This window comes from Notamacropus eugenii, chromosome 4 (assembly GCF_028372415.1).
Source record: "Notamacropus eugenii isolate mMacEug1 chromosome 4, mMacEug1.pri_v2, whole genome shotgun sequence".
In the NCBI taxonomy this organism is placed as follows: domain Eukaryota; kingdom Metazoa; phylum Chordata; class Mammalia; order Diprotodontia; family Macropodidae; genus Notamacropus; species Notamacropus eugenii.
In genome coordinates this window covers 4,851,464-4,875,998 of record NC_092875.1, presented here as the reverse complement: position 1 = coordinate 4,875,998, position 24,535 = coordinate 4,851,464, and the positions used below count along the sequence as shown (strand labels likewise).

Sequence of the window (24,535 nt, the reverse complement as noted above, 5' to 3'; positions counted from 1 at the left end):
TACTCCCAGAGTTTAGCACAATGCCTGACAATTGTGGTCATGCTCTGCCAAGTGTCTAAGGGTTATCTTGGACAAACAAACGACTCTTAAGGAGAGGATGCAGGGCCATAGCTATGGCATCTAAGTCATGTTAGGATCTTCCTATGTCCCCCTCCACTCTGGCCAAAACCCAAAACCCCAAGGTTTATCTAAAGGTTCCCCTGGGCTCAGTCTCCTCAGAGTGCACATGTTGTATTTGTGGGAAGGTACTTGTTCTGAGATCAAAATATCTGGTTGCAGACACATAGACAGAGACAGAGTCAGAGAGATAAAGAAAGAGACAGAAAGAACCAGAAAGATTTTACCTGGCCCTGGCAGTTCAGAGAGTATGAGAAGCCTGGGGCCAGATTTCCATCTGGATCTGGGTTGACTTGGGAGATTTATGTCTTACTTTCTCACTGAATGTATGACTGTGTTAAGCATCCACTATCAGTGCCATAATTTACTCTACTTTAGTAAGCAGCTTCATCCTCGGGCTGGATGTTGGTGATGGACAAGTATCTGTCTGCCCCAGAGCTGGAGACGGAGAAGCAATCAGGGATCCCCTTACCCCTCATTCCTCCTCCACTTCTGGTGACGTTCATAACATACCAAGGGCTCATTCCTCTGCTATGCTGGAACCATTCGATTCTGAAAATGCTACATGGATTGCTCAGACTATGGCTGAGTTTAGCTGTGGCTCCCAGGGATGCAGACATGGAGGGTGCCTGAGTCAGTAAAGGCTGATCAAAGGAAACTAGAAACAAAGAAATGCAATATTGCCCAAGAAGATGAGAGGGAGAAGGTGCTTAGAGGTCCTCATCATAAAGATCAAGGGCAGGGATGAGGGAGCAGGACATGGAAGGCTCTGAGGGCAACCATGACCTGAGCAAACAGTCAGTACTAAGAGGCAGAGAAGAGGGTAGGACATGGTTCAGAGTGCTCCAACAGCACATAGCTGGGCTTAGCATGTTCCAGGACTCTCTCATCCTCTCCCTGAAGTCTGTGCTGGGTTTTGAGTGGGAGGGGGCTTAATACAAATCTGTGCCTTTTGCAGTCTCTTCTTAACCATTCCCCATGTCATACTTCTGAGGTGATGGGTTCATGGGGAGGGCATGTCTTTCAGGTTGAAGGCTTGAGGTGTTGGGATTTCCTGGCCCAGCCCCGCAGAGATATCACACATGAATGATCCCAACTGTCAGAGCAGTCATAGACAGAGCCAGCTGGGCTTATCCCTAGATTAGACCCCTAAGGTCCCCATCCCATCACTACTTGTCCCAAACTAGGCCCACAATGCCACGTTCTGGCTGCCAACCCCCAGTCCACCCCACCCTTTTAAGACAACTTCAGGGGCCCACAAAAGAACAAGATCCCTGCTTCTTGCCCACCAGGTCTCTAAACCAACATCTGTCCTTGGAGCAGGACAAGATAAAAGGATGGATTGATTCAGAAGAGGAGAGTCTTGGGTCCTCTGTGTGGAAGCGACCATGTCCTGAACGCTGGGTGTCTCTGACTCTCAAGTCATCACCCACAGACTTGGTTCCTTTTCACACCAAGCTTTGCCTCTTCTCCTGCTTCATTACTCTTCATTCTCATACACTCAAGTGCAGACATCTAGTGGTTTGGTGATAGCACCATGACTTTTAACAAATGGTGAGGAAAATGGACCAAGCTCCTGAGATCTCAAAGGGTCTTTGGATGTAGTCAAGTCAGGGGCACTTCTGTCTACACTGGGTTCCCGTCTTCCTGTGATTTAGTGTGACCAAAACCCATAACAGTGTTCGTACTGCTCTAGGAGTACTCCTTTCAAAGTCATTGGCTATTTGCTTTCAACTGGTCCAACACTTTCAGCTTCTTCCCTCATGCTCTTTCAGAGTCTTCCCAAAGGCTATGACATATTTTACACATACATAGATGTCACTTCTTCAAGTAACAGCTCTGTCAGTTCTTAAAAGTCATAGGTGCCTTTCAGGTGACTTTTTTCATCTTTACACCCAAGTAGAAACTTATTGGACAGACTCTGATGGAGAAGTGCTTGCGTTTCCAACCTCAGCCACTAGTATCTTGTAAAAGCCACAAGGAACGAATGAACACATAGGTGTTTATTAACTGCTTACTATGGCAGCACCACACTGAGTACTGGGGATCTGAAGGAAAATGAAGACAGCTTTTGCTGTAAAGGAGCTCACTTCCTCCCAGAGGATTTCAGCTGTAGGTCAGATGGAAAGGTCCCATGGTCCTAAGGCTGTAGCAGCAAAGCAGAGGACATGGCTTTCCCTTACCTTCACTTTTATTATAGAATTATATCACTTTGTGGTGGGAACCATTTCACAGAGCTGAAGCCTTTGGGGAAACTGTATGTGCAGTTGCCAGGCTGCATCTCCACAAGGTTGTATCTGAACTTTATGACTGTGGACGCTGGGCTTGGAGCATTGCTATCCTTTTGGCTTTGGGGTTTGAAATTCTATACCATTGTCCTCATCTTCCTAGATGAGAGAGTAGTCAAGGTGTTGATAGTGTTTGACGTTCTTGCCAGATGATGCCTCCTGTCTTTCCCCCACGGATGTGACGTTTGTAGCTTCTACCAGGTTGGCTCATCTGAGTGGGCAAGATTCTTAATCTCTTTAGCATTCCTTTTGGCTACTAGGCCAGAGGCTCCCCACCACTCCTTAAAATTAAGATTGATTAGAGAATGCAAATTAAGACAATTCTGAGGTACCCCTCACAACCGTCAAATTGGCAGATGCAATAGAGAACACAAATGTTGGTGAGAATGAAATACACTGTTGGTGGAATTGTAAACTGATCCAACCATTTTGGAGAGCAATTTGGAGCTATAGCCAAAAGTGTATAAAACTGTTCACACCCATTGACCCATCAATACCACTATTAAGTATGTATCTCAAAGTGATAAAGAAAATTGGATAAATTTTACATGTGGAAAAATATATTAGCATCTCTTTCATTTTGGCAAAGAATTGTAAATTGAGGAATGAATGAGAATATGAATTGGGAATAGCTGAACAAAATGTGATATATGATTGTTACGGAATATTATTGTGCTGTAAGAAAAGATGAGCATGACTGTTTCAGAAAAACCTTGAAAGAGCTATATGAGCTGGGGCAAAGTGAAGTGAGCAGAAGCACGAGAGTGCTGTACACGATAACAGCAGTATTATACAATGATCAACTTTGAGTTACTTAGCTACTCCCAGCATGACAAGGATCCAAGACAATCTGAAAAGCTCAAGAAGAAAAATGCTATCTATGTTCAGAAACAAACAAAGAAGTAGAATCTGAATGCAGATCATCTCAGACTATATTCACTTCGTTTTTCTCGTGGTTTTTTGTTTTGTTTCCTCTGTGTTTTCTTTCTTTTTTCCCTTTATTTTTACATCAATTTATTTATTTTCAGTTTTCAACAATTACTTCCATAAGTTTTGAATTTTCCCCCCCTTACCGCCTCTCTCCTCAGAATGGCATGCAGTGTCAGTTAGTTTCTACACATTCATGAGTATTTCCTGGATTTCCATTTGTTGGTCACCACAAAGATAGGTGTTATAAATATTTTTGTATATGTGGCACCTTTTCCCATTATTATGATCTGTTTGGGATACAGCTGTGGAAGGGATATTCCTGAGTCAAAGGTTGTGCACATTTTTGTAGCCTTTTGGGTTTAGTTCCAAATTGCTCTCCACAATGGTTGGTTTATCTCACAGCACCACCAACAGTGAATTATTATTTGAACTCTCCCCATCTTCTCCAACATTTATTATCTTCCTGTGTGTCATATTAGCCAATGTGATAGATGTGACATAGTACCTCTGTGTTGTTTTGATTTGCATCTCTCTAATCAATAGTGATTTAGAGCATTTTTCATAAGATTTTAAATAGCGTTAATTTCTTCCTCTGAAAACTGCCTGCTCAAATTCTTGGACCATTCATCAATTGGGAAATGATTTGTATTTTTGCAAATTTGAGTTTTTCACAGACTCTGGTTGTAAAAATTCTTTTCCAATTTTATGCTTCCCTCCTAATCTTGATTGCATTGGGTTTGTTTGTCCAAAACCCTTCCATTTGGTGTAATCACAGTTATCCATTTTGCATTTCACAATGTTCTCTATCCCTTCTTTGGTAAAAAAAAATGATTCCGTTCTCCATAAATCTGACCAACAAACCATCCCCTGTTACCCTAATTTGTTTATAGTATTAGCCTTATATCTACATTGTGTACCAATTGTGATGGAATCAAAATAGGATCTTTGTTGTTTTCGTTTAAGTATAATCAATTGCCTCTCATTGAATCTTGCCTTTCTCAATCAAGAACCTTTACAAGTAGTAAAGTGCAAAAACAAGAGTTTCTTTAACTAGAAACTGTGTATTTGTCTGTTGATTATTTTAATGTGATAGAAGATCTTTCCCATCCACTGATCGGGCTGCTTATTTTGGGAAGCTTTTTAGGGGAATTGTTTTGTAGGAGGAAACAAATATAGTTTTTTCTATAGAGGCACTGAGTCCCAGGGATGTGATACCCTCTGTATCTAAAAGGTGTGTAAATATTCTGAGTTGAGGTTTTACTTTGGGCCTTTGTTTTTGGAAAGAATGTTTGAATGACAGATGAGGACTGTGGGAAGCCACTAAGGACCCCCCTTACTTTGAGAACCCAGATGTCATACTTCCCTCTCTGGTGACGATTTTAAAGCAGTTGTGATTCAATTGTCTATTGAATTCAGGCAGACGAAGCCATGTCTGCTGATGATTTGATTTCTCTATAAATCCTTTGAAATTCAGGGTGTTGACTTCTTGAACTAACTGAATGATATATGTACTTGATAGATGTGCTTAAAGGAATGATACATGTACTTGATTAAAGTGATTGTTAACCCCTTGAAAGTTGCTTTCCTTGTATAAATGCACATCTAAGAATCTGTGATAGCAGGCCCTCTGTATATATTGGGATGCTTACTGCTGCACCCATTTGGACTTTATTCTTGTATACTGTGTCAGGCATTACTCCATACCCAGGTTTCCAACATATTATCCAGTTTTTGTCAGACCATGAGTTCTTATTGCAGAAGCTGAGATCTTTGTGTTTATAAACAGTAGATTGCTGTAATCACTGACTAGAGTGCCTTGTGTCCCTAATCTATTGTGTTTTCTTTCACAATACAGAAATATGTCTTGCATGATTTCACATTTATAACCTGTATCAAGTTGCCTGTCGTTTCAGGGATTGCAGAAGAAAAAGAGAAAAGGAGTGTATTTAGCACTCAAAATTTAAAAAAAAATGAATGTTGAGGATTTTTTTTTGCATGTAATTCGTTAAGAAAGTGTTATTCACAAAAGGAATAAATGTAAACACTCTGTATAAAAATCGTAAAATGAAATAGTATTTTTGTGTAACAAGAATGCCTATATCTTCAGCTAATTTCTCATGGCCTCATGTTTTGCCCTCTTTGCACTTCTGGACTATCTGTACTTGACATTGTCTTTCTATCAGGAGACAATGGGTTGGGTTTTGTTTCCTTCCAAAACACCTTGCCATCTAGTGGTAACAGAACTTAAAGGACAGAGCAATGCTTTGTTGTCCTCCCTGACATGGTACTGATCATGACAGCTTTTGTGGCTAGGCTACAACCTTGGGAAACCCTTTCAATTTCTGAGATTAGAAGTAGTAAGACAACGTCCAAGCAATCCCTTCTACAAAGAGGGCATCTAGTAGGGAGAGAATCTTCATGTTTATAGGTGTAATGAAGGCTTACCCTGCTCCCCTGATCAATGTCTGGGAAGCCCTTCTTTATGAATTCCATAGACGACCTTGCACAGTCTCTCAGTTAAGTGTGAGGTCATTAGTTTCAGGTTTCTTTTTCATCTGTCCTCCAATGTGTAGTCCACTTCCTTATACGCTGACTCTAACTGTACTATATTATCTCAGGACTGTCTGTAGATAAAACACCTTCTAAAATATAAGGGGGTGAAGTGGAACCATGTCCATTATGTCCAGCTAAAACCATCTCCATGTGTAAGACCTTGGGAAACCTCCTCTCAGAAGGACCAGAGGAGGTGTAATGGTAAGGTCTTGCTCTCTGCTTGGAGTCTGTGCCCACATTCTGTTACTAGTTGCTGTCTCTGACAAAGAGGTGGAAGAGAGAAGCCTTTTGATTTTCTGAGGAGCCAGAAATGGGAAGCATCCCTAAGGTATCCTCAGCTAAAGAGAATCTGGTGCTCTCATCCTTCTTCTTTATTTTTGGAAGGATAAGGAGGAGAAGCATACCTTCACTGCCGGAGTTCAACAAATAGCCTGTGTAGTAGAAGGTCAGGTTTTTCTTTGTGGTTTTTATTTCTTGTTTTCCATGATGAGTTCTAAAGTTGGCCATTCCTTTTTCAGTCAGTTTTGTTATTTATGTGGACTTTCCTGGCAAGTGTACTGCCAAGGTAACTGAACTTATGCACAGCATTAAAAATTTTTCTGCTAGGTGGCCTAGCGCTACCAGACCTCAAACTGTACTATAAAGCAGCAATTATCAAAACCACTTGGTATTGGCTAAGAAACAGAGAGGTAGACAAGTGGAATAGACTTGGCACTCAAGATGCAGTAGGCAAGGAATATAGCAACCTTCCTTTTGATAAACCCAAGGACCCCAGCTTCTGGGATAAGAACTCATTATTTGACAAAAATTGCTGGGAAAACTGGATAACAGTGTGGCGGAAATTAGGCATAGACCCATACCTGACACCGTACACAAGAATAAAGTCCAAATGGGTACATGATTTAGGTATAAAGATTGATACCATGAATAAACTGGAGAAGCAAGGAATAGTGTATTTATCAGATCTATGGAGAAGGGAAGAATTCTTTACTAAAGGAGAGATAGAAAGCATTATGAAATGCAAAATGGATAACTTTGATTACATTAAACTGAGAAGTTTTTGCACAACCAAACCCAATGCAACCAAAATCCGGAGGGATGTAGTAAATTGGGAAAGAATTTTTACAGCTAAGCTCGGGGATAAAGGCCTCATTGCTAGAATATATAGAGAACTGACTCAAATGTATAATCATACAAGTCATTCCCCAATTGATAAATGGTCAAAGAATATGAACAGGCAATTTTCAGAGGAAGAAATTAAAGATATCTATAATCATATGAAAAAATGCTCTAAATCACTATTGATTAGAGAGATGCAAATCAAAACAACTCTGAGGTACCACATCACACCTATAAGATTGGCAAACATGACAGAACAAGAAAATGATAAATGCTGGAGAGGATGTGGGAGAGTTGGAACACTAATTCATTGTTGGTGGAGCTGCGAGCGCATCCAACCATTCTGGTGAGCAGTTTGGAACTATGCCCAAAGGGCTACAAAAATGTGCATACCCTTTGACCCAGCAATATCGCTACTAGGACTATATCCCCAAGAGATCATAAAAATGGGAAAGGGTCCCACATGTACAAAAATATTTATAGCAGCACTCTATGTAGTTGCCAAAAACTGGAAGTCAAGGGGATGTCCATCAATTGGGGAATGGCTGAATAAATTATGGTATATGAATGTAATGGAGTACTATTGTGCCATAAGAAATGATGAACAAGAAGACTTCAGAGAGGCCTGGAAGGACTTATATGATCTGATGCTGAGTGAAAGGAGCAGAACCAGGAGAACATTGTGCACAGCAACGACCACAGTGTGCGAGAGTTTTTTCTGGTAGACTTGGAATTTTGTAATAACGCAAGAACTTCTTATAAAAAAAAAATCCCAATGGTGGTTCTCAAGGGAAAATGCCTTCCACACTCAGAGAAAGAAATATGGAAGTCATTCGCAAAATATAGCAGATCATGTTTGTGTATGTGTATGTGTTTGTGTATCATGTTTTGATTTGTTATATGATTTCTTTCATTTATTTTAGTCTGACTACATAGCATGACTATAGTGAAAATATACTCAATAGGAAAGTATATGTAGAACCTATGCAGAATTGTATGCAGTCGTGGGGAGGGAGGGGGGTACTGGGGGGTAGGTGTGGGGGGGATAAAATCTCAATTGTATGGCAGTGATTGTTAAACATTAAAAAATAATAATAATAAAAAGAAATCATCTACAATTTCCTTTTCTTTGAAAAAGTTTTCCCTCATATCAGGAATTTATTCCCCACTTAGAGTCTTTAGTTTCTTTTATGACTTAGCTTAAGAAGTGCCTTCTAAGTTTTGCCTAATCCCACACCGCCACTCCATAAGTCACTACTTCCTTCCTCTCCCTAAAATTACTCGAAATTATACATTTTGTATAAATACACTGTTTACCACCAACAGAATAAAGTTCTTTGAGGGTAGGAACTGTTCCAATTTTATCTTTGTCTGATTAGAATCCAACACAGAAACTGGCATATAATAACCACTTAATAAACATTTATTAACTGAAGGATTGCTTTGGATCTCTAATGAAACCTCCTTTATCAAGGGAGTTGAAGCCCTGCTCTGCAACTTTTTATCTTGAAAAGTTGGTTTGGACAAGGAAAGATAAATTAGCTTCCCCAAAGTCACTAATCCAATATATGTTGGAGCTGAGACTTAAAATCTAGGTCTTCCAGATTGTGAGGCCAACACTCTATGTAAAACAAATAGTCAAATAAATGTGACTAAGCAAAATCAATCAACCATTTATTAGGTTCCTAGTATGTGTTAGACACTGTGTTATGTTCTGGGGTGATAAATAGAAAGAATGAAAAAATCTCTACTCACAAGGAACTTACATTCTAAAGAAGAGACACCAGTTACTCATTCAAAACACATATATAGAAAATAAATATAAATAAATCAAAATAGTTACATACAATGTAATCTTTATTTACTACATTATATGACCTCTTTTGGAATATAACAGAAATGTATAGAAGTTAATAAAATATAATTTCCTCAAAAAAATTTTTTCTGCTTTTTGTAATTGATGGTTCCATATATGGATAAAATGCTGGGTGGTGGAGAACCTCTTTTATCAAACCAAAATTCACACAAGGAAGAGGGAATCCACCCATACTCTGTTGCATCTCAGACTCTGGGACTTCATTGAGTGTGCTACCATCTTTGAACAAAAAGTCATGTCCTAACTCTCCCTCCACTTGAATCTGAGCTTGTCGCCTTCTCAAATTGAACTATTTATCATCAGAGAATTTACACTCGGGGAATCAGCAGTAGCTGACCTTGAAGACATTTTTACCCTCTTTTAAGACAACCAACAATATTGCTGGAAACACCATACTCAAAAGAATTGGAGCAAACACACATCCCTGTTTTGCTCCTTTGGTGACTGAGAAAGCAAGAGAACATTGTTCGTTATCCAGAAATGAGATAAGTATGTCACTGTGAAACTGACTTACAATCCTGATGAATTTCTCTGGGCAATTAACTTTTTTTCCCATAATCTTCCACAATTTCTCACCAATGTCAGTGTCAAAGAACATGCTCAATTTTGTGTACAGACCTGTGTTCTGCTCTTGGAATTTCTGTTGGAATTGCCATGAAGCAAGGAGCATATCAACCACTTCTCAGCCTTTCCTGAAGTCATGCTGACCCTCGGGTAGATGAGTATCTTCCAGATGAATTATCAGCATACTAAGGAGGACTTTAGCAATTATCTTACCAGTGACGGATAAGAGGGAGAGATCCTCCTATGATTTATTTCCTTTTTTTAATAGAGACGGACAGTGGAAACACCTTTGAATTTCTGAGGGTCAACTTCTATTGGCCATAGTACCCAGAAAGTTTCAGTCAGCACTTTTATGAGGAGAGGAAACCCTGATTTGTAATTCTCAGCTAGAATAGAATCAGTAACAACTGCTTTGCCATATAAGAGTGGCATAATGACATTTATAACTACTTCTTAATTTGGATGTTTGACTAGAGAGGAATTGACTTCAACCTGAGGTATACAGTGAATGACTCAGGTTGGTTGTTGATGTTCATGAGGGACCTTTAGAAGGGGTCAGCCCATCTCTACTGGATCATTTCTTTATCACTGATGAGTGTGGCTCTATCAGCACTGAATAGTTGAGATGCACCACATGTCCTTGGCCCATAAATAGCCTTCTGAGCATGAAAAATGTCCTGTGTCTTGTTACTATCAATACACCACTGAATGTCCTCTCTCTTTACAGAGCTAGGAATCCTATATCTCTCTGAATTTCACTTACACTTTACTTTAGATGGAGTTAAATGCTGCCTTCACAGAGATGGATGAAATGTCCTACTGGTAAAGTCTGTAGAATTCTCATTTTCCATTTAGTGACTTCTGAATTTCCTCCTCATTTTTATGAACCAAATTTTGATTGCAAGTGTGCTGATGTAGAGGAATAAATGTAGTTCTGTCCACCAAATGTCTGAAAGCTGCTCACTCTTTTTCTGTTCCACTCTTGTCAGCCATGTGTTATTTCAGCTTTCCTCCAAGTTAGACTTGAACTGTTCATGCTTGGAGAAGCACTCTGATCTTCTGACATTCGGGTTTCTGGTACTCATCTTGCCTTGGGACCACTGCTTTTGTTCAATGCAAATGTTTACCTTGTAGAAGATGTCTGTGTTTAGTTCAATAGTCTGTGCAAACACATTGCCTTGATCATTGTCCCCTCCTGTCTCTTCTCCTTACAGTGATATAAGCTATTCAATGCCAATATTTGCTGAGAGGATTTATCCATGAAGTTTTAGTGCATCTCTGTTGACATTTTTGGTGATGTGAATGTCATGGAATGTGCAAGTCTTCAGTTGGAAGTACCCCTTGCTCTTGCCTTTCCTTGCTCTGTTCCTCCCAAAGACTCCCTGTTATGTCTCATTATCTTTTCCTATTCTGATGTTAGTTACCAGAGTTACTAGCTTTTCCTCTTTGAGTATGAAGGTTTCCAGGTTTTCATAACATTTTTCATTGATGTCAGAACGTTCATCATGTGGTGTGCATATACCCTGCTTATGGTGGCTTGGTGCTTTCCTGCAAGTGAAAATCTCATTATCATAAGCTCTTCCTCATTCACTCCTTTTGACAGGAAAACAGGTTTGTTGACTAGAACATTTTTCATTCCCAAACCTATGCTGACTTCAAGGCTCTCCCCATCACTGTTTGCACTCAGAAACACATATTCAACCCTGACATTGGTAAGCTGCTCTGTATTTGCCAGCCTTGCTTCACTCCAGGCTATTTGGATATGAAATCTCCTGACTTCTCTAGCAACAAAAGCTTTTTGTCTTTCAGGTCTACTGTATTTCATGTTGTCCATAAACCAGTGCACATTCTGTGGTCCAATGGTGAGTGGAATCATCTTGGCAAATTTTTTGTAGTGTGTGTGTGTGTGTGTGTGTGTGTGTGTGTGTGTGTGTGTGCACATGTGTGTTCCAACCACAAAGTAGAAACCCAAGATTCTTTAGTCTGCAACCCAGAATTAAGTCATGTGAAACAGACAAGTAGTATGGCACCATTTCTGGTCCCTTTCTTTCATCAGGAGATGAGCAGTATAATCCTTCAAAATGATTTCTCAGACACCCAGGTGTCTGCTGAATCCCACTGCTGCTTCTCTCTGGGGAGAGGATGACCCTATTGCCTGGGCCACCTGTTTACAAGGATACGGTTAGAGCTCCTGGTGTATCTACACCCACTTCTTTGTCCTTGACTGTCACCACAGGACTTTGAGGGAGGTTAGAATGTTAACACTGGAGGATGATGTCTTCTGACTTGTGCTTACGTTAGATTTCAGTGAGGCCCAGGTGCATGAAGTCATCGCCTTCATTCTTCCAGAATCATCAAAGTTCAATGGCAAGGAACTGGTGGTGTCTGGCGCTGCATCCAATGACTTTGGCATTCTTAGTGTCTACCCAAATTCTAAGTGCTCCACAGCACATGCTTCAGGAGCGTTCGTGGCCATTGAAACTAATTGTTTCCATCTGCCCATTCCGTCAGGGGAAGTCTTCAGAGATATAAATGTTCCCCTAAGAATCCTTTTTTTTTTGCCGTCTCTCATAAGTTTTGGCATGTTGTCTTATTAATTTGATTCTACTGGATGAAGCTATTGTTCCTATGATTTGTTGTTTGACTAACTCATTCCTTAAGAATAGATTATTTAGTTTCCAATTCTTAGTCTTAACCCTTTATTACATATAATTTTCATTGCATCATGATCTGCAAATAATGCATTCAATATTTCTTCCTTTCTGCATTGTATTGTGAGGTTTTATGTCCTAGTACATGGTCAATTTTTGTGTAGATGCCACATACTGCTCAGAAAAAGGTCTATTCCATCCTATCTCCTTTCAGTTTTCTCCAGAAGTCTACCACATCTCAATTTTCTAAAATTATATTCACCTCTTTAACTTCTTTCTTGTTTATTGCGGGGATAGATTTATCCTGTTCTGAGTGGGGGAAGCTGAAGCCTCCACTAGTATTGGAGTGCTGTCTATGTCATCTTGTAACTCCCTCAACTTCTCCTCTAAGAATCTGGATGCTATACCACTTGGTGCATTTGTTTAGTAATAATACTACTTCATTTGTGTATTCATAAATGGCTTTTTCCTTATGGCTAATATAATTTTGCTTCTTAATGTGAAGATCTTATGCACCCATTAACTGGCCTGCTCCTGAAAGGGAGTTTGATTATGAAAGATTTATAGGAAGGCCCACATTTGTGTTAATTTTCTAACGAGGTACTGGTTCTCAAGGGTTATGGTGTCTTCCACCTCTGAAAAATAAAGATTCTGAGGTGCCATTTTACTTTAAGGTTATTGATTTCAAGTGTTCTATTTGTTCAGAGGAGACTGTGGAAAGCCAGCCTCTTTACCTCTACGGTAATATGATAGTTTTTCTTCTTCATGTGATATAATATCCCTTCTTCTTCATGTGATATAATTATTCCTTTTCTGCCTCCCCCTTTCCCCTTTTCTCTTTATAATTCCTTTTTACCACTTAATTCAGTTTTATGTTATCAAATTAAAGTCATCTTAAACCCATATATTCTATCTATTTATATTCATTTTAATTGTCTTAATAAAGATATATTTCTCAAGAGTTTCCAATGTAATCTTTCCACATAGGGATGTAAACAGTTTGCCCTTACTGAATAGATGTTTGTCCCCCTTGTTTACCTATTTATGTCTCTCTTGTGTCTTGTATTTGAAAATTAGATTTTCTGTTGAACTCTGGCCTTTTCATTAGAAAGATTTGGAAGTCTCCTATTTCATTGAAAGTCAATCTCCTCCTCTGATAGGTTATGTACAATTTCACTGACTAGTTGATCTTTGATTGTGATCCAAGCTCTTTTGCATTATGGATTATTATATTCCCTGTTCTCAGATATTTTAATGTAGAAGCTGCAAGGTTCCATAATCCAGCACACCAAGTCAGTAACCAGACCCCTAGCCCCAAGTGCAAGAAGTGTAGGGGAGTGCAATCCTAGGTTTGGCTGTTGGGGGAGTTCTGTTTTCCAGTGCTTGTGGTGGTTCACTGAGCTGACATCTGCCAGTTCCCCTGGCTGTGCAAAGACATGAGGGTTCCAATGCTTACCTATCACATAAAATACGGAGATCAATATTTTGAAATCTGTATGCCTTTTTTCCTTATCAGTGGCCCAATGTTAATGCAAGGACAGAATGTTGGACTGGATGTAGTAAATCTAAGATTTATTATAATCATTGCTATTTTTGTTACTGTGGTTATATTTTCCAGAGTAGGTTCCTGCTGCAGTTTGCCTGCTTCACCATCCTGGGGCTCAGCACCTGTCACTGGATTGCTGAGGTGGGGCTTGTTACTGGCTTGACTGGATGACTCTGTGCCTGTATTCATCCCCTTCAGCCATAGGAAAAGGGACCTTTCCTGTTAATCTCCCCAGACTTAAGAGCTAAAAGACTGCCATAATTAGTTCACCACTTTGTCCAGTGAGTCAGGACTTTCCTGGGACAGTATTTTCTGGGCTTTTCAAGGTCAATAAGTGAAGGCAAGAAGAACTTACTGCATAGTCTGCCATGTTGGCTCCAAGAAGTCAAAATAGGTGACTCTCAAACATTCAGCTTGTGGACTGAGGTCTCCATAAGCTGCTGCTGCTGCTGCTACTGATTCAACCACTCCCAAGACCTGCTTCTGGTTTGTTGGGACTGGTGCTGGACTGGCACAACTTGTGGTGTACTGCATTCCTTTCTGATCCAGGACCAACAGACTCCTCCTGTGGACCTTGTAAATTGTCGTTAGGGATTATGTGCTGAAAAGTCTGAAAACCACCAATGCTGCCAGTGATTCAGTTCCCTGACACCTCCTCTGGCTTTGCTGGAACTGGGTCTTTGTGGCATGGCCTGTTCTGGGCTGTACTCCTGTCTATCAGAGGACCAACAAATCTTTTCTCTTGACCATGCAGGTGGTAAATTTGTTTCATTTTGTTTTATTTTTGTGGGTTCTGCCATTCTAGAAATAGTTGGGAGTTATTTTTAAAAAGTATTTGAAAGATTTTTGGAGAGATCTGAGGGGAGTCCCTATCTTTACTCATCCATCTTGGCTCCAACCTTCAAGGTGCTGTTTTAGAAAGGAAAAAAGAAGTCAGCACAACTGATCAATACCTTGAGAATATCTGAGCCCATAGGCAATGAGTGACACTTGTGCCCCTCCCACCTCCATCAGTGGGTGGGCTGGGAACATCTTCCTCAATCATTTTGTTCCATTTACTTTTGGCTTCTTCCTGTCTCATTCTCTTTACCGAAATCTTTCATCTACAATCAGAGGAAGGCCCCAGATAGGGTCCACATCCAAAGATACACTCAACCCTTGACCTGCAGATTTCAGTACCCAGAGCAGCCCTGGTCTATGACCCGTTCTTCTGACCTGAGGTCTTGCATTCACAATACTCAGGCAGCAGAGAGGCATTCATGCCTGTGGTCCATGGTCAGAAATGTTAGCTTCTCACTCGTCACAGGTTCCCCTTCTCTGGACCATAAAACAAACTTTCACAGAGCCTAGCCTCTCCCTTCTGGGCACAGACAGATAAATTTCAGAGGCTATTGGAAACCCTGTATTCCTTCTTCCAGGACTTTAACTCTTTTTCTTGCCCAACTTGTCATCTCTCAGCACCACATGGAGGATGAGTGGTCCTTCTGCCTGGGGTCCCAGGCATCCATTGATCCTTCCCCACACACACTCTCAGAAGTCACACTGTCCTGGCTGTTCAGCCAATCAAGGAATCAATGAAACATCTATATAGTCCTCTACTCTGATCCAGGAGCAGGACTTGGCTTCAGAAATACAAGGCAACATTCAAGCAATGCCTGCTTCAAGTAGGGCAGTAACAGGGGAGAGAATCTTCATGTTAATAAGTGGAATGAATGCTTACCCTGCTCTCCTGATAGATGCCTGGGCAGCCAGTCTTTGGGCATTCATCACAGGTCTTTGTACAATCTCTCAACTAAGTGTGAGACCATTAGTCTCAGGTTTCTTTTTCCCCTTTGCTCCCATGTGTGCTTCACTTCCTTATACACTGACTCTAACTGCACCATATAGGGTGATCATTATCTGAAGCCACAGCCGCTTATAAAATATAAGGAGGTGAGGTGCGAACATGCCACTTTTATGTATAACCTCAGGGAACCTCCTCTATCAATGACCAGAGGAGGTGTAATGGACAAGTTTCCTTCCGTATTTGGAGCCTTTGTACAAATTCTGTTACTGATTCCCTTCTCAGACAAAGTGGTGAAGGAGAAATCTTTATACTGCCTCAAAATTCAGACCTTATGAGAATTTGCATGATGTCCTCATCCAAAGAGAATCTGCTGTTCTTGTCATTCCTCCCTTTAGGTGTGTGTGGAGGGATGTGCTAGGAACCACAGGATAAGGAAGAAACTCAGACCTTCCCTGTGGGAGGTCAGGAAATTTCTTTAGAAATAGGAGTCCAGCTTTTTTTTTTTCTTTGTGTTTGTTATTTCTTGTTTTCCACGATGAGCATGAGAGTTTGTTATTCCCTTCTGAGTCAACTTTCTCATCCATGTGGACATTCCTGGAAGGTACACTGCCAAGGAATGTGAACTTCTCTGCAGCATTTAAAATTTCTCCATTTACTGTAACTGGTGGTTTCATGCATGAGTGCTCTAATGCTACCTGCTAGAGAACCTCTGTTTTCTTCATGTTGATTGTTAAGCCAACGTTAACACAAATGGCAGAGAATTGTCCCATATTGTGTTGCATCTCAGCTTGAGAGTCTGCACAACAATTTGTTAACAAATCAAACATGAATTCTTCCTCCACTTTAATCTTGTCTTGAAGCCTTGCTGTACTTTCAAGTTAACTTTCCTTTGAACATGGTAATTGACCTTCATGCTGTTTTGGTCCTTGTTGAAGGTATCTGATAATATTGCTGAAAACATCATGCCAAAAAGCATGGGAAAAATCACACCACCCTGCTTGGTGACTGGGAAGGTTCGACAGCATTGTTTATTATCCAGAATCTGTTCAAGCATGGCTTTGTGAAATTGTCATACGATCCTTCTCAAAGCAACCACATTTCTTCCAGAAGTCCTTGTGAGTGATAGCCTCTGAGGCCTTGGTAAGCTCGATGAACATTGTGGACAGGCCTCTGTTTTGCACCCAGGATTTCTACTGGGATTGTTGGGCAGCAATCAAATTGTCAATTCTTTTTCGTCCTTTCTAAAGTCCAACTAGGTCTCAGGTAGGTAGCCATCTTCCAGGTGAAGAATCAGTCAGTTAATGAGGCCTCCAGCAAGAATCTTGCCAACAGTGAGTAAGAGAAAAAACCTTTCTGTGGGTCACAGGACACATCATTTCCTTTTCCTTAATAGAGAAGGACAGAGGAGAAAAGTTTGAACTCCTGGGGATAACCTTTCCCTATATAATCCAGAACATTGCAGTCAGCTTTTGCATGAGCAGTGAACTCCCACTCTTGTAAATCTCAGCTAGAATAGATCCAGCAGCAGGCATTTTGCCACACAAGAGGAACTTAGTGGCATTCAAGACTTCTTCTTCAGTTGGAAGTTCAGTAGAGAGGGACTGACTTCAACCTGAGGGAAATGGTGAAGGGCTTCAGCATTGGTTGATGATAGTCTGTTAAGAGCACTATGGAAGTCCTTCTCTTCAGAATCATGTCCTTATCACTGATCAGTGTGAAAGCATCAACACTGCAATTGGGATGCACCACAGGTGTTTGGCCAATGGCCTTCAGGACATTGTTAAAAGGCTTGGATTATTAATATTAGCTTGATAGAGTTAAATGCTGCCTTTTAGAGATGGAGGAGCTATGCTGCTGGTAGGCCTTGTAGAGTTCTCATTTTTTCCATTTACCAGCTTTTAAGTTTCTCCACCATTTTCATCAAACCAGTCCTGATGGTTGAGAGTGTACTGACACAGACGTACCAATGTGGTGCTATACATCAAAACACTGAAAGGTTCCCATTCCATTTCTGCTCCACTCTTACCGAAAGTGCATTGACTCAATTTCAAATACAAATCAGGGGCTAACTATTTGGGCACAGAGAAGCTCTCTAATTTGTAGACAATATATCTTCTGGTAGCTTTTTTCATTCTTGAGGTTGCTGCTTTTGTTGAATGCAAATGTTTACCTTGGAGAGGTTAAGTCCATGATTAGTCCTGCACTTCACCTTCATCTCTGTCCCATCCTAAGACTTCTCCTTACAGTGATATAGTCCATTCAATGCCCATATTTGCTGTGAGGATTAATCCATGAATTTCTCGGGTATTTAGGTAAAGAGAAGAGATTGTTGGTGATGAGAAGGTCATGAGATGAAAAGTCTTCAGTAGTTAGTGCCTCTTGCTATTGCTTTTTCTGACTCCCTTCCAATAAGGAATCTGTGCTATGTCTGATAGTCTGGGCTTACACTCATGTTAAAGTCACCCAGTTACGAACTCATTCTTTTTCATGATCCGCGTCTCCAGATTTTTGTAAATTTTTTCTTGTTATCATCAAGGTTTATCATGGTGAGAACATAGACGCTGATGACTGTGGCTCAATGCTTTTTTGGAAATCTCGTTGTCATAAGCCAACCCTGATTCAGTCCTTTGGAGAGGCACACAAGGTTGTTGACTAGATTCATTTTGATTCAAGCACCCATGCCCAGGTCAGGGCTCTCCCCATCCCTCTGGGCAGACAGAAAGATGTGTATCTAAAATGGACATTGGTAAGCTGATCTTCATTTGCCAGCCTTGATTGACTCAGGGCAGCTATCTGCATGTAGGAACTGCTGAGTTGGCTAGGAATAAGAGGTGTGTGTTGTTCAAGTCTCGTGAATTTCATGTCTATACCAAGGGTCAGCTAAAGCCCTCCTGGGCTCAGTCTGCTCAGAGTCCACATCTGGGACATGAAGGAAACTACTGATCCTGAGATCAAAAGGTCTGGGTTGAAGGTTCACTTCAGTCATTTACTCTAAGTGTGAACTCAAGCACATCACGTAATTTTTTCTACTGAAACAGACAGAGAGACCCAGAGATAGATTCAGGAAAATAAAGACAAAGAAGGAAAGATCCAGAAAGACTTGACACAGCCATGAGAGATCAGACAGTGTCAGAAGCCTGGGGTCAGGCGTGCAGCTGGGCCTGGGTTGGCAGGGCAGGTTTTTGTTTCACTTCTTTGCTGAATGTATCACTGTGTGATACTTGTTACCATAATATATGCCACAGTAGTAATCGGCTTCATCCTCAGGCTGGAGGTTGCTGATGGTCAAGTACCTGTCAGCACCAGAGCCGGAGCCAGAGAAGCGATCAGGGATCCCCTCACCTTTGCCTACTCTTCCACTGCTGGTGATATACATGAGATACCCAGGGGCCTTTCCTGGGCTCTGCTGGATCCAATATATAGCATTGCTTTTATACTGACTGCTGAGGGTGCAGGTGAGTTTGGCTGTGGCTCCCAAGGATGCAGACATGGAGGATGACTGAGTCAGCACAGCCTGGGAAAAGGAACCTGGAAATACAGACACACATTAATGCCCTAGAATAAGGAGAAAGGGAGAAGTTACTGAGAGATTCTCAGAAGAGAGGCCAAGGGCAGGAATGAGGGAGCAGAACAAGGAGGTTTCTGAGGGCAGCCCTGACCTGAGCACACAGTGAGCAGTAAGAGACAGACAGGAAGCCAGGCCATGGTGCCGAGGACCCTAAGATCTCTGCTCCCCAAACAGCACACAGCTAGGACTGGCCTCTTCCAAGTCCCTCTTATCCTCTTCCTGAAGCCTGGGTTGGGTTTTGGGTGGGAGGGGCTGAATTCAAATATATGCCTTAGGCAGGCTTGTTTTATCCACCCCTATGGTCACACCTCTGGGGTCACAGGTCGATGAGCAGGGCATGTCTTTCAGGGGGAAGACATGGGGGTGTTGGGAGTTCTTGTCCCAGCGCAGCAGAGATATCACTCATGAGTGATTCCAAGAGTTAGAGCAGGGACATGCACAGCCAGCTGGGCTGATGCCCCCTCACACCCCCAGGTTCCGCATCTCATTAGTACGTGTCTCAAACCAGTCCCACAGTGCCACCTCCTGACTGTTGGGTCCTCCATCTACCACACCCTTGTTAGCCAACTTCAGAGGAGCATAGGCAGAATGAGACCCTTGCTTGCTGCTCACCAGATCTTCAACCCAGTGTCTGTTCACAGGACAAAAGGATGGATTGGCTCAGCAGAGGAGAGCCTTGGCGCCTATGTGTGGAGAGGACCAAGTCCTGAGAACTGGCTTTTTTCTAACTCTCCAATTTGGCTTCTTCTGCTTCATTACTCTTCAGTTACATATGTTCAAGTGAGGACACCTAGTGGTTTGCTGACAGCACCACACCTTTCAAAGTGTGTTGAAGAAACTGACCAAAGTCCTGAGACCTCAAAGGGAGTTTGAGTCTAGTGAAGTCGGGCTCATTTCTGTCCACATTGGGCACATGGTCACCCCTCTTTGTGATATGGTGTTGCCAAATGCATGAATATCTGTACAGCTCTACAGATTATCCACTGAAAGTAGTTATCCATTTCTTCAGGCTGATCATACACTTTCAGTGTCTTTTCTCATATTCTTTCAGAGTTTTCCCAAAGGGTACTATGTCATCAACACATACAGAGAGGAAACTTCTCCAAGTAATGGTCCTATCAGTCATTCAAGGTGATGGATGCCTTCAAGATGACCCAGTACATCTGTGTAAACAAGGAGAATCTTGTTGGACAGACTGACTGATAAAGAAGTTTTTACCTTCCCCACCTCTACCATAGGGATCTGCTGATACAGATAGGGAATGAGTGGACATCAAAGTCTTTATTAAATGTTTGCTATTCTAGTACCCTGTTGAACACTTGGGATCCACCTGAAAAATGAAGCCAGTCCCTGTTCTCAAGGAGTTCCCCTTCTTCTGTAGAATTTCAACTTTAGGTCAGGGGGAAAGATCCCATGGTCCTGAGGGTGTAGCAGCAAATCAGAAGGTCATGAGTCTTCTTTACCTTCGTTTGTGTTGCTAAAATAATATCGCTTTTTGGTCGGAATCACTTCAGCGAGCTGAAGCCTTTGGGGACCAGAGCCTTCTTTTCTGGGTCTTCCTCTGTTGTGACTGCAGTAGGAGTAGTTTCCAGGCTGAATCTCCACAAGATAGTATCTGAACTTTTTGACTATGGACCATTTTCTGGGAGCATTCCTCTGCTTTTACCTTTAGGGTTCAAAGTTCAGTGCCATTTTTCTTATGACCCTAGGGAAGCGAAAAGTCAAATTAATTATAATTGTTTGACGTGATTGGCACATGCTACCTCTTTTCTTACCAAGTCTTGGTGCAATTAACACTTTCTTCCACGTTGTCTTATCTGATCTGTGGGTAGCAGTTGATTGACAGTTGCTGAGGATGGCTGACCCTCTCTTCCAAGAGTTATTGCCATGGATGATGACTATGATAACTGACTTAGAAATAGGACCCCTTGTATGAGGGTTGCTGCTACTCTTTGTTCACTTGTGGTTGTCAACATTTTTGTGCAGCTGCTAAGCAGATGTTGCTGCTGTTACTGAGGTGAGTAGTTTGTCTAAAATAATATCTCTCCTTAAGGATGGTTGTGCAGTTTTGGCTGTCTGTTGGTATGGCGTTTCACGAAGCACTACTGTTCCCATAGTTCCTGTGTTCAGGTTTTCTACTGTCTCCTTTAGTGTCTATGAGGAAATGGTGATCAGTGCAGCAGCAGTGGTTTGACTTGCTTGGCATAGGCAACATTATGTCTTTTCCTTAGCCATCCTGGCTCCTCAAAATTTCAGGAAAACCTTCTTGTTAATTAATAAATAGTTAAGTACCTCTTGCATCCTGGCATGATGTATGACTTCACTGCGTTGATTTTGTTCAAGGCCCAATCATTCCAACAAAGAGTGATGAGGAAAATGACTTGATGCTTAAAAATATAACCAAATCAGAAATATTTACAAGAAAAGATTGTGAGATGTAAAATCAGAAATTTTCATTATAGCAAATAAAAAAAAAACTTTTTGTATAAACAAAACCAATGCAACCAAGAATAGAAGGAAAGCAGAAAGCAAGGAATTTCTTTTTGCAGCAAGTATTTCTGATACAGGCCCTATTTCTCAAACATGTAGAGGACTGGGTCAAATATAAAAGAATACAATTCATTTACTGCTTGATCAATGGTGAAATGATATGAACAAATGGTTTTCAGAAAAGTAAATCAAAGCTATCAATAGTCATATAAAAATTCTTTAAAAACTATTGATTAGAGACATGGAAATTGAAAAAAAATCTGAGGTACCCCTCACACTTGGTTGCTGTCCTTCATTCTTCAAAAGGTCCAAAATGACATCACCATGATGAATGAAGTTTCAATGTTTCTGACTGGTTGATCAGAACAATACAAGCTCGGAAGGCTTTACCACCAATTAGGCACAGGTAGTCTGTGTTGCCAGGCCTAGAGGCCTGTGTGGGCTACCCGAGTCTTCTTACCTCACCTCCGAGGTCTTCGGCTGGCCACGCTGGATGCTCATATGAGAGAAAGGACGTTCCAGAGTCGAACAAGGGTTGAGCTTTATTTCAGGGTCTAGTTACAAGTGCAGGGGGGTCTTCCTTAGGAGGAAGAGGGGGAGATTTCCTAAGGAGGCTAAAATCTTAAGGGATTGGAAGTAGAAGCACAAGCGGGGAGAGAGGGGGAGGGGAGAGAGGAAAGAAGAAAACGGAGCCTACTGTCCTCTTGGCTCCTCACGTGCTAAGAGAGCTTTCAGGCTTCCTCAATCCTACTTAACCTTCAGCCGCACAGTTTGCATCTCAATACCGTGCTGTTAGGTAACTAGGTGTGCTCCAATCCGGGACAATCTCGAGGGCGGGGAGATCTCTCTCCCATCACGTTTCTCACGGGAAGAGGCGGAATTACTCGAGATAGCTCGGTTCACCTCGATTCCCTGTCGTTTCCTGGGAGGGTCTCGTGAGAGCTCTAAGATTTAGAAGCTCCCACCTTTACCCGCCTGAGACTGTCCACACGGAATTGAGCTTCCAATCCCAACACTGTGTGAACCTTTGTGGTGGTTACTACAAAATTGTACATCCTAGGTTTTCTTTGTGCTGTTTCAATAATCCTTTTAAGACAAAGATTTGTTCTGCAAAATTTAGACTGTTAAAAGACCACATCCAAGGACCTAAAAGATCTTCTGTGGTATAAAAGCAAGCACCCTGACAGGTCCAGGAGGGGCTGCTATCACAGGTTTCTTGATCTGGTTGTCTAAAAGAAAAACAACTTTTGAAAGGTCAACACTCTCTGTAATCGGCACAGGTATCATTCTCTTCTCTGAGGTGAAAAAGTCACCACCCTAAACTTCAGAGAAAATGCAGAAAAATAAAAATCAACAGACAGGGCTTTTCGCTATCTCACAGTAAGAAAAACACACACACACACATCTCTGATCAATAGACAGATAACTGTGTGTTCATATATACATGGTTGGTTATCTTTTGATCTGGAAGAGGAACAAATGTCATCTTCATGATAATGTCAAGTTTCAGTGTGTCAGAAGGTGGCTGGTCAGACCTGGATGGGCTCAGAATGCTCTACCACAGATTGGGTACAGATAGTCCATGTGACCATTTGGGGTGGATACTCCAAATTTTTGCATCCTAGATTTCCTTTGTGTTGTTTCAATTCAGCGTTGCTCATAGAACACAGCACCCCATCTGATCTGGGCACGCCATGCTGAGCAGTCCTGTGCCAATGTCTTTCATGTCACACAATCAATTCCAAAGTTTTTGACAGAGACCATGAGAGTGTCCTTGGATCACTTGTTTGACTCTCAGGTAGACCACTACCTTCCAGGTGAAGGATCAACCTGTAAAGGACTCTAGGAAAAATTTTGCCAGCAATGACTGCCCCATGCAGTGACTGCTTATCCCATGCAAGTTTTCCATAAAATAGTATTTTTGTGAAACATACATGTCACATTCAAAGAATGTGGCCAGTATTTTGGAGTGGCACTCTCTGAAGTATATTTTGAATGCTTGGCATTGTAGTTGGAGTAAGGACTTCAGTATCTGGTACCTTATCTTGCCAGGTGATCTTCAGAATTTTCCCAAGACAGTTCAAATGGAAGTGATTCAGTTTCCTGGCATGGCCCTGGCAGACTGTCCAAGTTGCACAGTTAGATATTATTGAGTTCGGCACAACAGCTCTGTAGACCTTCAATTTGGTAATTAGTCTAATATCTCTTCTTTCCAAAACTTTTCTTTGGAACCTCCCCAAAACTGAGCTAGCTCTGGCAATGCATGCCTCAATCTCATTGTCAAAGGAAACATTCCTGGAAAGTACACTACCAAGTAGTGAACTTATGCACAGCACTTAAAACTTTTCCATTTGTTGTCACCAATGGTTCCATATATGAATGGTGTGGTGGTGGCTGCAGGAGCAGCTGTGTTTTTTTGGTGTTAATTATTAGGCCAAAATTAGTACAGACAGCAGAGAATTGATCCATACTTTGTTGCATCTCAGTTTCAGAAGCTGCATGGAGTGCACAGTCATCTTCAACAGAAATCATGTACCAACCCTCCCTCCACTTTGATCTTGGCTTGTGGCCTTTTCAAATCAAAGAATTTACCATCAGTACAGTAACTGACCTTGATGTTGTGTTCACCCTCATTGAAAGCATTTGACAACATGGCTGAAAGCATCATGCTAAAAAACAGGGGAGCAAGCACACAGCCCTGTTTCTCTCCACTGGTGACTAGGAAGTCATGATAGTATTATCCACTATCTAGGCAAACATGCCATCATGAAACTGATGTACAATACTGATGAACTTCTCTGGGCAACTGAATTTTGATGTAATTTCCCATAAAACCTCACGACTAACAGTGTCAAAGACGTTGGTCAGATCTACAGATGTTGTGCACAGACTACTGTACACATTGATTAGTGAGAAGGACACAATCCTAGAGACATGAGTTGAACACTTCCACAGTGTTCTCAAGAGAACATCATCAATCAATGCTGAAGCCATTGACCTTTTACCTCAGGTTAAAGTCAATCCCTCAGCTGAAGAAGAGGTTTTGA

The 24,535-nt window shown here is 41.4% G+C and overlaps 1 long non-coding RNA gene across 1 annotated transcript in view; it reads left to right on the top strand.

Annotated features, from left to right (window-relative positions):
* Positions 1-22,051, top strand: part of LOC140498863 (uncharacterized) — a 55,277-nt gene extending 33,226 nt beyond the window's left edge. The window contains exon 3 of the long non-coding RNA XR_011965196.1: positions 19,640-22,051. This is a non-coding gene — a long non-coding RNA (uncharacterized lncRNA). The remainder of the gene's footprint in view (positions 1-19,639) is intronic.
* Positions 22,052-24,535: the final 2,484 nt, after the last annotated feature.